The sequence below is a fragment of the Carica papaya genome, chromosome 6, assembly GCF_054855325.1.
Source record: "Carica papaya isolate Zhongbai chromosome 6, ASM5485532v1, whole genome shotgun sequence".
Classification (NCBI taxonomy): Eukaryota; Viridiplantae; Streptophyta; class Magnoliopsida; order Brassicales; family Caricaceae; genus Carica; species Carica papaya.
Genome location: NC_142314.1, coordinates 29,540,742 through 29,555,887, shown reverse-complemented (window position 1 = coordinate 29,555,887; position 15,146 = coordinate 29,540,742). Strand labels below are relative to the sequence as shown.

Here is a 15,146-nt window from a genome sequence, read left to right as displayed (position 1 = left end):
TGATTCCGAGATGAACTCCACTGCATCTTTCTCATGCCCTTTCTCCTTCTCCATCATCACATCCCCATTGTGTCCCTTTGGTGAAGGTATAGTATTCTTGATCACATCCAATGTTGAATATCATTGGTAATGGGCCTTCCTAGACCAGCCTTAAACCTTAAAGATTCATTCATTGTTGTTGAATTCGATACAAGTTCCAATCCTTCACTTGCTAATAACAATGGTAATCACATTGGTGTCGATGTTAACACAGTCATATCTTTTGCTTCAATTGATGCTGAGTCAATACGGATTGATCTTATAAAATAGGAGCTAGATTACAGCTAGTATTTTTTTATGATTAATAGTTTCAACTGGCTGAAGTTCTATGCTTTTGTCATGTAATTTTGTGCTTGCATTATTTTTCTCTCTTGAGTTGATATTATACCAATAGATGTATGTGAATATATTAGATAAAAAATATTGATATTTTAAGACGTGTAGTTATTTTAATTTGTCAGTTTATCATACTTTATGAGTTAGTAGTTCATAAAAGGCACGAGATAAGTTATAGGCTTACTTATGAATTAAGACTAGAGGGAGAGAAAGCTCGAGATAAATTTATGCAAAATTTATTATCAAGTGAGTTTTGTCGGCATATAATTAGGATGAAAGCTTCATCTTTTATGAATTTATGTCGTTTACTAGTTATAGATTGTGGACTTAAGCATACTATTCGTGCAATTGTGGAGGAACAAGTACTTAAGACGCTTTACCTATTAGGATACAATGAGAGAAATCAAGCCATATCTTGGACATACCGTTCGTCATTTTCACAATGTGCTACGATGTATAGTACATATGGCTGATAAATTTTATTAATCAGCTAAATGGATCACAAATGCCTCTGGAAATAGCCAACATTCTCATATTATTTCCATTTTTTAAGGTATATATATAAGTTATACACGTTTAATTAATTCTTTTAACATAAGTGCATGTTTAATTAATTAGTAAATAATTAATTTTAGGATTGTCTTGGTGTGATTTGTGGAACATATATATGTGTTAAAGTGTCTAAAAAAAATGCTCAACGGTTTCGCAGGAGAAAAGATTTCCCCACCCAAAACTTGTTAACAGCTTGTACTTTTGATTTGAAATTTTCATACGTCTTAGCTGGGTAGGAGGGGACCACATCAGATTCAAGAATAATAAAAGATGTGTTAAACAGAGTTAATGATCCTCTAGTAATTCTCGAAGGTAATTTAAATATATTTAACTTCAATATATAATGTATACATTTGAAGAAAAATGTTATAATTTAATTTATTCATTGTTTATAGGTAAGTTTTACCTTGTGGATGTTGGGTTCATGTTGCGAGGTGGACTAATTACACCATATAAAGGAAAACGTTACCATTTGAGTGAATACTCTAGGAATCCACTACACAATGCTCGTGAGCTATTTAATTTATGATATGTTTCTTTGCGTAATGCGATTGAACATGCATTTGGAGTTCTAAAGATTTTTCAATTATCTAAACCTCCACTGAACCTCATTATTAGAGTAAGACTATGAATGCCATTATATTTGCTTGTTGCATTTTGTATAATTATTTACGGAGAGATGATCAAACTGATGAACTTCTTCAAGAAGTTGATGAAAAACTTCGAAACACTTCTCTAGACGAATGAAGTACATGTAACTTTAGGGACAATACTAAGGAAATAAGAAAAGGCAAAGCAATCAGAGATGCAATAGCAGCTGATATGTGGGTTGATTACATTTTGTGTAATTTATGACATTTGTATAATTTATGATGTTTGTATGGTGTATGACATTTGTATGATTTATGATATTTATGTAACTTAGATATTTTAATTGAATGTTACAATTTAGAATTTATTTTGTTGTAATCATATTATATTTTTTTGCATATAATTATATTTGGTGTTTTCATATGTGTTTTAGAAAATAACTAGAAGGAACAGACATGTAGATGGAGGAAGTATGGTCAGATCATATGGATGACGTCCTATAAACTCATTTCACGATCAACATTTCTGTGGTCATAGATCGGGTGGGACATTCACATCCCATGCCATTGATTATGTACTTAAAGAACTGAGGAATGCATTTCCATATCTGAACATTGATAAAGAGCGGATACACAATCGCATAAAAAATTTGAAAAGGAATTCTCAAAATATTATGATATTTTCAAACATGAAATGAGTGATTTTTCCTGGAATCCAACAATTGAACGATTCGAAGCAAAAGAGGAAGTTTGAGAGCAACTAATAAAGGTAAATTTTTATTTTATCATATGTTGTTTGCCATTTTTGATGCTGTTCAAATATTAATATAGCTATTCATTCTAGGCTCAACCTAAAACAGCAAAACTGAAAAACAAATACATGCGAAATTACGAGAAAATATTAGAAATGTATGGAAGAGATAGAGCTAGTCAGTCTACAAGTGAGACATCCCTAAACCCTCGAAGACAAAGGAAGAGGAGTGGTGATGAACATGGTCTGGATGCTACAAGTGAAACACCACTTACCTAAGATTTAAGTAGTAATTTTAATTTTCATAATCTGGATAGTTCATGTAAGGCTCCAATGCCCGAAACTCCTACTTCGAAATCCAAACATGAGGTGCAAGAATTTTTCATGCGGAAGAAAACAATATATTTGACAACAATTTATGAAGAAGAATATCTGGCTGTTAAAAAAATGAATTTAGAAGTTTGAAACTAATAAAAAAAAATATGATTGCACACATGAAATTTTATTGATGATTAATTTTTTAAACAATATTAATTAATAAATTAACTCATGATTTATGATTATTTCAAGTACATTTTAATTTTTTTATTTGTTGAAATAATTTTAGAGTTAATATAATAATATATAATTATAACCATTTGTTTCTAATATATAAATAATTTTATTTTTATTAAAATTAAATTAATATAATAATATAAATAATTATTATTTATTTTATTAAATATAAAAATTTATTTTGATTACATGTAGTAATTATTCATTTGAATACAAATGTAATTATATTGGTAAATAATTTTTTTTTTCATTACATACTTCTTATATACCATTTACTATTACATATAATAAGTAGAAATAAATTAATAATTTGATTAAAAATACAACCATACCATCCTATTATCCAAACAAAAATATGTCATTAACATACATTAGTATACAATCATTCAAACATAAAAAAATTTATTTCATTCTCATCATGTGTCATTGTTATCCAATCACTGTTATTGTCATACATTAATTAACAATCACTAAAATTTATTCAAATAGGGTGTTAGTTTTCTTTCCCCTTCTCTAGTAAGGTAACGGAATCAAATTAGGTTTAGCTCTTGCGATCTAGGCTGGCCTCCCAAGCCTAGTTCATTAAAAAATGTAATGGTCTTTGCTAGCCTTTCAACTATCTATATATTTGACTCTCATTCCTGATCTCAGAGCCCGATCCTTCCACACCCGAGCAAATTAAGTTACATTTTAAGGTCTACTTTAATATACTATTCATTAATTGGAGATTGCGCTATTTGATTTATTAGTGTAAAATCATTATGGGTTCAAGGTTTTCTTCGACTGAGAATGATGTCTCATAAGGCAAATGCCAATTTGAGCAAAGAAAACTTTGTCTCCTCAAGAAAAAAAGATAAAGGAGGAGTTACATCCTGAAGTGAACCAAAAATGTCGAGAGGAACCTCACTCGTTGAAGGATTTTTCCTGAATGCATCAGTCAGTAGGGACAAAGCTCAATTTCAAGAAAAAGAGCAATGTGTTAGCTAATAAAAAACATAAGGAATGATATTTTGTAGGAAAAATTTATGAATGTTGATGAAAAAAATATAGGTTACAGATCAAGAGACATATTAAACTAGTTAGAAGGTTAATCATAAACTTAGAGTTGGAATGTTAATGGGATACGTGAAAAAACATACACAAAACCTTATTACAAATGGTGATCCAACTCAATCCACATTCACTCTTTTCTAACTTAGATTCACCTTCCTAAAAGTGTTGAATCCATAACTAATGTTAGGTCTAAATTAGTTGTTTTTTGTCATTTCTTTATTTATTTTTCGATAAAAGAATTTCTAAATTTATGACCAACTATCAGGTACTTATATTCTTCTTTTACGAGCCCGTAAGTTCATGTATGTTATTGTCAAAAGATGATCGTGTTGTTTCATTATAACAATGTTGATTGTATTAACTATGTGCAAGTTTAATCTAATTATTGAAATGCATGAATTTATACTAAAAAAACTTCCTAAGTTTATGGATAAAAAGGTAACTACCCATAGTTTTGAAGTCTTAAAGTGTCCTTGTGACTATAATTTTTAAAATTTGATGAGAAGAGATAAAATGATATGGTTTTTTTTTAAGAAAAGTCAAAAGTGAATGCTGTTTTGGTATTTTTTATACAGAATATTATTGATGTGAGCATGGACATGGGTCAAGTTGATGGAGATGATATTTCAATGTCAAGTGGGCCCACTATAAGGGGGAGAGCTAAAAGATTACAACAAGTGTTCAAACATTTTATCCAAGCATGGATTAATGAGGAAGATAAGATTGGACCCATTAAAGAAGCCTAAGAAAAGATGACAACACGGCCATTAACCCAAGTGTATAATAGTATATTACAAGAGGGAAATAAATAAAAAAAGAGAAAAATTCTACAAGACATGAAAAGGAAAAATTTTCATGGAATTTTATTTCTTAACCATGTGGGAAATCTTCATAACTAAAAATCAGTCAAAAGGAAAAATTGCTCATAAATTGCAAGCTATCTTGAGAAAGAGAAAAACTCCTTAAATGTCAAACATCGCAAAAAAGAAAAATACTTGAGAAAGAGAAAAATATTTTGGCAGAATCTCTTCCCCTAAATCAGCAACAATTAATTAAGATATTATATATTTAAAAAAAATTTCTCATAAAAAAATCATATCTATCATATTTTAGTTATAATTTTCTTAATTCATGCTAGTTTTCCATTCTAATCTATATTTAATTTTTTATGTAATTTCTACCATTAATTTGGGAGATTATTTTTTCTTTTATTATTCACATGACCTACATTATAAATAACCATTCAATTTAGAGTTGTAATTCAATTCAGAATTTTTAGCTTATTGATAAAATTCAACTATTCTTACTTTAAGCGTGCAAAAGTGAGTGAGTGGGTCTTCGACTAACTTGTTGTTTTAGGAATTGGGATCACTTATCGAGGTGAGTCTCATGACATCTTTTCAATTCTAATTCTTTATTTCTTTTCTAATTACCTTGGTTTTCACTTCCCTATTAAGTGCGGGTCAAGTAGAGAGGATTTGCTTAGGGTTTTGAGTTTTTTATTGTTGATGTATATGCGGGGTTTTAGATTTCATTATTGATCCCAGGTTCCATATCTATTGGTATCAGAGCTTAGACTCTGATAAATCTACTATCTTTCTGATTTACTATTTATATTTATTTTCTTATATAAAATTAGCACTCGTGATATAAAGTACTAATTCATTTAGTTTGATTTTAAGATTTTTCTTTACAGTGCTATTACAATTTTTTTTTTAAAAAAAAGAGATTTTGAAAAAAAAAAACAGAATTTGTGAAAAAAAAAGAGCAAAAAAAACAGAGAGCAGTAAAAAAAAAGGAGAGAAGTGTGTGATTCCTTAATTCTTTTTACAACGTTACATTCAATATTCTACATTAGTATATGCATTACAGAAACTCAAGTGAGTCATACAGCGCAATCGTCACTAGAGTAGAATAATTAAGTATAACATTTCGATTATATTCATAGGGATTAATCAGATCCTTGTGTTTTAGGTATATCATGACAATATTTTTGTTGGGACATTTTGACCTAGAAATAATTCTCAGTCTACCCCTTAATTTAGTTACAGATGGCCTAAAAAGGAAGAAAGAAAGAAACTTGAAGAAAAGAATGATAAACCCAACTTTAATGAATCTAAAGGTAACCCTAAACCACCTACTACTACTCAAAGGCCAAGTTTTATTAAGTGTTTTAGGTGCCTTAGAGTTGGACACATCGCGTCATAATGTCCTAACAAAAACCTCATGTTACTACGAGATGATGGTGAGATAAGAGACTGTCAGTGAATACAACATGGATGATGATAGTAAAACACTACTAGATGATTGTGAAGAAAATTTAGCAGCCCCAATACAGAGTGAGATATTGGTTGTCCGGATAGCCCTAAATATACAATTTTAAGAGACAAACAATGATAAAAGAAAGAATATCTTCCACACCAGATGTCATGTGAATGAAAAGGTATGCAGTCTAATCATAGACGAAGGCAGTTGTGCCAATATCACCAGTATTTTGCTAGTTGACAAGTTAGGGTTATCTTGTACTAAACACCCTAACCCTTATAGATGATATTGGCTCAATGAGTGTGGAGAAGCCAGGGTACACAAACAAGTCAAGATTCCTTTCTCCATAAGGAAGTACAAAAATGAGGTATGCTGTGATGTTGTTCCCATACATGCTAGTCATATCCTGCTTGGACGACCAAGGCAATATGATAGACGGGTACATCATGACGGGTTCAAGAATCAATACTCTTTACGTCTAGATTGCCTAAAATATATTTTGACACTTCTATCTCTAAAAGAGGTTTATGCTGATCAAATCAAAGTCAAAAAATCATTTGAAGAATATTCAGGAAAAGAAAAAGAAAGAAAAGAGGCCAAAAAGAAAAAAAAATGGCCCATTAAGAGAAAAGGAGGCTTAACAAAATAAAGAAAGCCCACTGAGCGTAAAAAAGACCCAAAAGAATAATAAAAAATGCCCAATGAGAAAGTGAGAGAGAGAAAAGAAAAGAATGTTTATATGTGAGGGAAAGAAAAATGAGGAGAGCGATCTGTGAGAAGCAAAGCTTAATTGTACTTTAGTACAATGAAGCCTATCTAACTTTTTCTGACCTTGACACTTCTTTGCCTAGTTCTGTTTTCTCTCTTTTGCAAGAATATGAAGATGTGTTCCCGAAGGAGATTTTAAATGGTCTACCACCGCTACGAGGGATTGAACATCATATTGACTTTATCCTTGGAGCTTCAATTCCTAATTGTCCAGCCTATTGAAGTAATCCTGAGGAGACGAAGGAACTTCAGCAACAAATGGAAGAGTTATTAGATAAGGGACATGTAAGAGAAAGTTTGAGCCCTTATGTTGTTCTAGTGTTACTTGTGCCTAAGAAAGATGGCTCTCAGCAAAATTACGATAAATTATAGACACCCTATCCCTAGGTTAGATGATATGTTGGATGAATTGAGTGTATCTATTACTTTCACTAAAATAGATGTTAAGAGTGGATACCACCATATTAGGATGAAACTTGGAGATTAGTAGAAAACTACCTTTAAAACCAAGTATGGATTGTATGAGTGGTTAGTAATGCCTTTTGGGTTATCAAATGCCCCTAGTATCTTCATGAGACTTATGAATCATGTTTTATGACCTTTTCTAGCTAAATTTGTAGTAGTTTCCTTTGTTGACATCCTAATTTACAGCAAGTCTTTAGAGGATCACCTTCAACATATCTGATTTGTCCTTGAGGTCTTTAGGAAAGAACAGTTGTATGCGAATGCCAAGAAGTGTACCTTCTGCAGTAAAAAATTAACTCTTTTAGGATTTATAGTTAGTGCACAGAGCATTGAGGTTAGGTGAAGATAAGGTGAAAGCAATCAAAGAATGGCCTACTCTAACATCAGCCAGTGAAGTAAGGAGTTTTTCATGGTTTAACGAGCTTCTAACACAGGTTTGTTAGGAATTTCAGTTCCATAGCAGCACTATTGAATGAACTGGTAAAGAAAAATATAAAATTTGTATGGACTGAAAAATAAGAACATGCTTTTACTATATTAAAAGATAAATTATGTTTTGCACCTATTTTAGCTTTACCTAACTTTAACAAAACTTTTAAACTTGAATGTGATGCTTTAGATGTTGGTATAGGAACAGTTCTAATGTAGGAAGGGCGTCCCATAGCTTATTTCAGTGAGAACCTTAGTGGCGCACTGTTGAACTACTCAACCTACGACAAAGAGTTGTATGTCTTAATGAGAGCATTAGAGGTATGGCAGCACTATTTATTGCCAAAGGAGTTCATGATCCACACAGACCATGAATCCCTAAAACATGTAAAAGGTCAAGATAAACTCAATCGTCGTCACAGTAAGTGGGTCAAGTTCATAGAATCTTTTTCCTATGTATTCAAGTATAAACAAGGTAAGGATAATATTGTTACTTATGCATTATCTCATAAGTATGATTCAATTTCTACACTTAGCTCTAAGTTGTAAGGATTTGAACATATTAAGGAGATATGTGTTAATGATAATGATTTTTTCACTGTTTATAATGAATGTGAGCATTCTGCATTCTACAAATTTTATAGGCATGATGATTTCCTCCTTAGGGATGGTAAGTTATATGTGCCTAACTATTCACTCAGGGAATTACTGGTGCGTGAGGCTCACAGTGGGGGATTGATGGGGCACTTTGGGGTAGCTAAAACTCTAAATATATTAAATGAGCATTTTTATTGGTTTAACATGAGGAAAGATATTGAGTGCATTTTTAGTAAGTGCATTGCATGTAAGCAGGCCAAATCTAAGGTTCTACCTCATGGATTATACACACATTTACATGTGCCTATAACACCTTAGATAAATATATCTATGGATTAGGATTGCCTAAGACCAGGAGATGTAGTAATAACATATTTGTCATCGTAGATAGATTTAGTAAGATGACACACTTCATTGCATGCCATAAGATTGATGATGCAATAAATATCACAAATTTATTTTTTCAAGGATGTTGTGAGACTTCATGACATTCCTAAGACAATTATAAGTGATAGGGATGTAAAATTCCTTAGTCACTTTTAGAGAGTTCTGCGAGATAAATTAGAAATTAAGTTGTTATTCTCTACTACATGTCACCCCCAAATTGATGGTCAGACTGAGGTTATCAATAGGATCTTAGGATCATTGTTGAGAACTATAATTGGTCAAAACTTGAAAACATGGGAGGATTGTTTGCCTATGGTAGAATTTGCATATAATAGGAGCATTCATACATATATAGGGTTTTCACAATTTAAGATTGTTTATAATTTTAATTCTTTAACTCTGCTGGACCTCACACATTTACCTTTGCAGGAAATTCAGGATACTAATGGTCAACGGAGAGCAGAACTTGTTAAAACCATACATGAAAAGTCTAGGCAGCATATCCAGAAGAAGAATGAATCCTATGCATGACACGCCAATAAAGGAAGAAAACAAGTAATATTCCAACTTGGCGATTGGGTGTGGGTTTATATACGAAAGGAAAGATTTTTTAATCAGGAAAAATCTAAGTTGGATCCCTAAGGAGACAGACCTTTTTAAGTTCTACAATGTATCAATGACAATGTCTATAAAATTGATCTCCCAAGTGAGTAAGTGTCTCTACTACCTTTAATGTCTTTGAACTTTCCCTTTTCAATGCAGGTCCAAATTCGATGACGAATCTTTTTGAAAAGGGAGGGGATGATGTGAGTATAGACATGGGTCAAGTTGGTGGAGAAGATATTTCAATGCCAAGTGGCCCCATTACAAGGGAGATAACTAAAAGATTACAACAAGCCTTCTAACTTTTTATCCAAGCGTGGATCAATGAAAAATATGAGATTGAACCCATTAAAGAAGCCTAAAAAAAGATGACAACATAGCCATTAACCCCAAGCGTATAATAATATATTACATTCACCCCAAGTGCAAGAGAGAAATAAACAAGAAAGGGAAAAATTCTGCAATACATAAAAAGGAAAATTTCTCATGAAATTTTATTTCCTAATCATGTGAGAAATCTTCACAACTAAAGATCAGCCAAGAGGATATATTACTCCTAAATTGCAAGCTATCTTGAGAAAGAGAAAAGCTCTTTAAATGTCAAATCTCGTGAAAAAGATAAATACTTGAGAAAGAGAAAAATATTTTGGCAGAATCTCTTCCCCTAAATCAGCAACAAATAATTAAGATATTCTCTATTTAAAAAATTTTCCTCATAAGAAAATCATATCTATCATATTTTAGTTATAATTTTCTTAATTCATGCTAATTTTTTATTCTAGACTATATTTAATTTTTTATGTAATTTTTACAATTAATTAGGAGATTATTTTTTCTTTTATTATTTGCATGACCTACACTATAAATAGGCATTCAATTTAGAGTTGTAATTAAATTCAGAATTTTCATCTTATTAATAAAATTCAAGTATTCTTATTTTAAGCTTTCAAGCTTGCAAGAGTGAGTAAGTGAGTCTTTGACCGACTTGTTGTGCTATGAATTGGGATCACTTATCGAGATAAGTTTCGTGATATCTTTTCAATTCTAGTTCTTTATTTCTTTCACAATTACCTTAGTTTTCACTCCCCTATTAAGTGTGAGTCAAATAGGGAGAATTTACTTAAGGTTTTGAGTTTTTGATTACTGATGGATATGCAGAGTTTTGGATTCCATTGTTGATCTTGGGTTTCGCATCAATTATTGGGGTAGCTGTGTACATGTTTACCAAAAAATCTTCTTCTACATGTTAGAGTATGTATGATTGCGAGTATATAATATGGGTACGAAGCTCTATGATGAGACAAAGCTAACTATTTTTTTCGTGTTTTATTCAAGAGTGTGGCATATGGGTATGTGTGAGTATGGGGGCAAATTTTCATTTCTTTTTTAATATACTAATAATGTTTATTTGGGATTAAGAACATTCAAGATTTGATATTAGCAGTATTGTGTTCACTTGGATATAAAATAATTATAAAAAATTAAAATCAATAAAATTGTGAATCATCTAATAAAAAAATCTAAAAGGGTTTTCAAGATTTACTTCACTTGATTCTCTTCTTGATCTTAGTTCTCAAGAAAATAATATGTAGTTTTCGTATTAATTATAGTGTGATGAGGTGAATATAGTTTACTTTTGTTTTTGTTTCCATCAACCAAGCAAGAGGGAATTTTTTATTTTGAATGGGGAAGGGGCGTTTTTTACAATGCGAAGAATTTTTGTGGAGAACAATTTTACAAATAGTTCCGTTAATGGAATTTGTGGAGCTGTAAAAGATTCTTAGTTTGGTCGTGTTTTAAATTGTAAAAGTATATTTTCAAAATTTAATCATGATTTTTTTAAAATTAGTATGAATTTACTTACCTTTTTGTGATTTACTTTAGAACAATAGAAGTTGTTGTTGTTTTTACAGTAATAATAATGGTGATAATGAGAAACTATACATTATTTTCATCTAGCTTATTAAGAAAATTTATGGATAGTTTTTATATTTTTAGCCAACATCTATAATTCAATGACATTTGGATGAATCGAAAAATTATATCCACTTTTATTACCGTGATTGTCAATTTGTACTATTCATAATGAACAATCATACGATATTATCTTTCATATATCAAAAGCGATAAATATTTAATTACAACTAACCTCAGAGCATATTAGATTACTATTATAATCAAATTATAATATTTTAATATAAAATATTGTTCATTTCACTTAATTCAACTATGACAAAGTTTAAAAAGTATCTTTTACATTACTATTATGTACTTGATAGCAAATATAACTCCATCCAAGTTTAAGTAAATTCAATAAATTTAATATTGTAACAAGTACTTGCACAATTATCATGATATTCAATAAATGAATATTTAATAATATTGTTTCTTATGCATTATTTACTAATCTATCCAGATCAATAATATCCAAGTAAAATTAATCATTTGACCAGAAAACTTTCTAAACTATAAATGAGTTTGAATAAATTTAATTTTTATAATCTTATTTAATCTCAATTTTTTTTAATAGACATTTAACAATGATGGCCTGCAACAATACAATAAAACTGAATAACTTACATTGTTGTATTAAAAAAAATAATAGCTTACATTTTATTAATAAAATAACCATTATAATATCTTTGAAATAAAATTTTTATACTAATTCTTTAATCCTCTTCTATAATTGGCTTGACAAATACACTATTACCAACAATAATTACAATATAATGGTTGTTAGATTCACAAAGAAACTAAAACATTCAGAAACTGACATGCATAATAATGGCTCCCTAATAGCCATGATTCTCATATTTGAGTAAATTTTGTTGTAGGATTCTTTTATATTATATTATATAAAATAGTACTCCTACCTAAAGGTTCACCTTCACTTTTGTCAAATAAAAAGTTTATTGAATTGATTATATATATATATATATATATATATACATATTCTTGAAAATATTTATTAGAACAATCTTTTATCAATGAGTTTATGTCTAATGGTAGACAATAAATAGATAAGAAACTAAAAAAGCACATTTATCTTCTATCAAGAGACACAGTAGGAGAAATTACTTCTTAAGAAATATATTCGTAGTATTCATACATTTAAACCGTCATATTACAATTTTAAAATACTTTAAATATTAATATCTAGCAGCTTAAACTAGTAATCATAATGATTAATATTAATTAAATATATTAGTTGACTTTTCGATAATTTTGATCAATTGGACCTTTCTTCCCAGTCAAAGGATTGATATTGCCCATCTTGGTTATAGAATTAGCAAAATCATATGCAAAGGCTTTAAAGTTGGAGCTATAGATCTTAACTAAATCATCAGTAGAGCCACCATCAAAAAGTGCCTGATCAGAATGAAGAAGTCCCTTCTTCTTTAATAGGTTAAAGAAATAAGAGGCATCAAATTTAATAGGAGTTTTGCCAAGAGGACTTAAATTCTCATTTCCTCCAGCTGAGGACAAATCTTTTGGCGTTCTTTAGCGAATGTAGGATCTATATTTGTATCATTGTAGATTCAATCCCTAAAGACATGACACCTAGAAAAGCCTAAGGTGTGGCCATCAGAGAGCGCCACAAGGTCATTTCATTTAATCATTACTTCTTGAAGTTGTCAATCAGTCCAGGTAAGTCTTGGAATGGAGCCGGAATGTTAATGTTGGCTAGTGCTCGATTAGCACTTAATGAGTCTCTCCTTCCTAATCGTACCTTCCATTGGCGCCCTCCAAACTGCACATTTATTTAGATTTAATCTCAATATTTAGTTATATTTCATATGTTCATGCATATATATATATATATACAAACGAATTTTATTTATTTTCTTTTATATGTCTTGCATTACTTATTGTTCTTTTTCTTCTTAATTTGTGTCAATTTTTTACCAAGTAAATGACTTTTTCTTGATAAATGTATAGTTTTTTTTAAAGAAATCCATCATACAATAAATTAAAAGTGGAAATTGGAGAAGGTGAAGAATAATTACAATGTCATTTCTTTAGGATATTATTGGGACTTAAGATATGTTTGGGATTTATAAGGAGAATAAAAAAGAAATGAAATGGGAGTGGAGAAAATGAAGAAAAAAATTTTAGATGGAAAAACAAAAAATAAATGAATAGAAAAATATAATTTAAAGTTGTTCAATTGTTGGGTTTAAAAAAAAAAAAAACAAATTGTCTGCTCATATTATTTTAATAGCATAGGGAAGTAGAAATATTCATGTTTTATTCAAAAACTGTTTTAATTTTGTGTTAGCTACTTCACAAATATGCATCTTTTACATGTTTTTGTTTTTTCTTTAGTAAAGAATATATGTAAGCTTTATTGAGCACTTGTGCATGAACTCATTTTCAGTTAAGTATTCCTAACGAGTCGTCATATAGGTGATTATATTTCATTGATGTGTATATTTGTGTGTGTGGATAATATGATTATGGTGCATCTAAGAAGAAATAAAAATTATAAGAAGTAAGTACCGCGACAACAGAGTCTAGAGCTGCAATAGCAAGTATATCTGCACATGACACCACGTAGCGTCCACAAACTTTGTCAACCTCGGACTTGATCCGATCAATAACTTCAAAACCCCTCACTGAATTTATATTAGGATTTGCAATTCTTTTCACTATCCATATTAGGTGTAGGATCTAGAAGAATTGAAGCATCGCAGCCCTATAATATTAGAAAAGTTACCACCGGTCCCGTAGAGCAATATTCATACATAAATATATATATATGTGTGTGTGTGTGCGCGCGCGCGCTGTGAGTACGTGTTTGTATTTAGTACAGTGAGAAAAGTTAAAGAACTTACATATTTATGTACAAAAGTTCAGAAAAAACTCAAACTGTAAATAAAATATAAATATTAACTGTACTTCTTAACTTATACACATACATATGTATATATATATATATATATGTGAAAACCTGCACAAAGCAATCATGAAAATGTAGACGCAGCAAAGAAGCAGCCATGCGACGTTCTTGGTTGACTGCATCCTCCACAATTCGCTTAATGGTTGGCAAAGCTTTAGGGCACAGTTTGTCGTAGTAGACAGGAGACAGCGCCGCGAAACACGTCGCTGCCAAGCTCACCAGCAGTAGCACCACTCCCACAAACACGCTACGTGAAGACGCCATGTTTGTATATAAACTTACAGTGTTTGTGTTGGCCTCAGTTTTTGTGTGTATTTATAGCTGAGCGGAAAGGGAAAGGGGAAGGGGTGGGGGAGGAGGTGGAGGAGGAGGAGGAGGTTGACCAATCTACTATCTATTATTCTATATATATATAAATATAAAGTAAAATAAGAAATATCTTACGTATTAATTTTTTATTTTTTTCAGATAATTATTTTACTATTGGTTTAGTTGGTAATTTTTTTTATCATTTTTTTTATATATTTTGTTATAATTATTTAATTTAAAAAAAAATTAAAGATGAAAATCTAATTTGAACTATTTTATTATTATGATTCACACTAAAATATTTGGTAATCTTTTTCTTATATTCTTATAAAGTGTAATATTTAAATGTTATTTTCTTACGTTAGAGATTAATTAATGCTTATCTCGCATGCCCCATCACTCTCCTCTATCCTTCTAAATATGATTAGTGCAATCATTAACATAAAATCTTAATGACAATGTAGAAACATTCAACATTAATAACAAATATCACATGACATTTAAAAAATAACCTATTATATGCCTAAATAAATTTGAGAAATGGACA

General features: G+C 30.3%; 1 pseudogene; it reads right to left on the bottom strand.

The window, feature by feature from the left end:
• Window positions 1–12,594: 12,594 nt before the first annotated feature.
• On the bottom strand, window positions 12,595–14,559 carry LOC110824965 (peroxidase RIP1-like; annotated as a pseudogene).
• Between the last annotated feature and the right edge of the window lie 587 nt (window positions 14,560–15,146).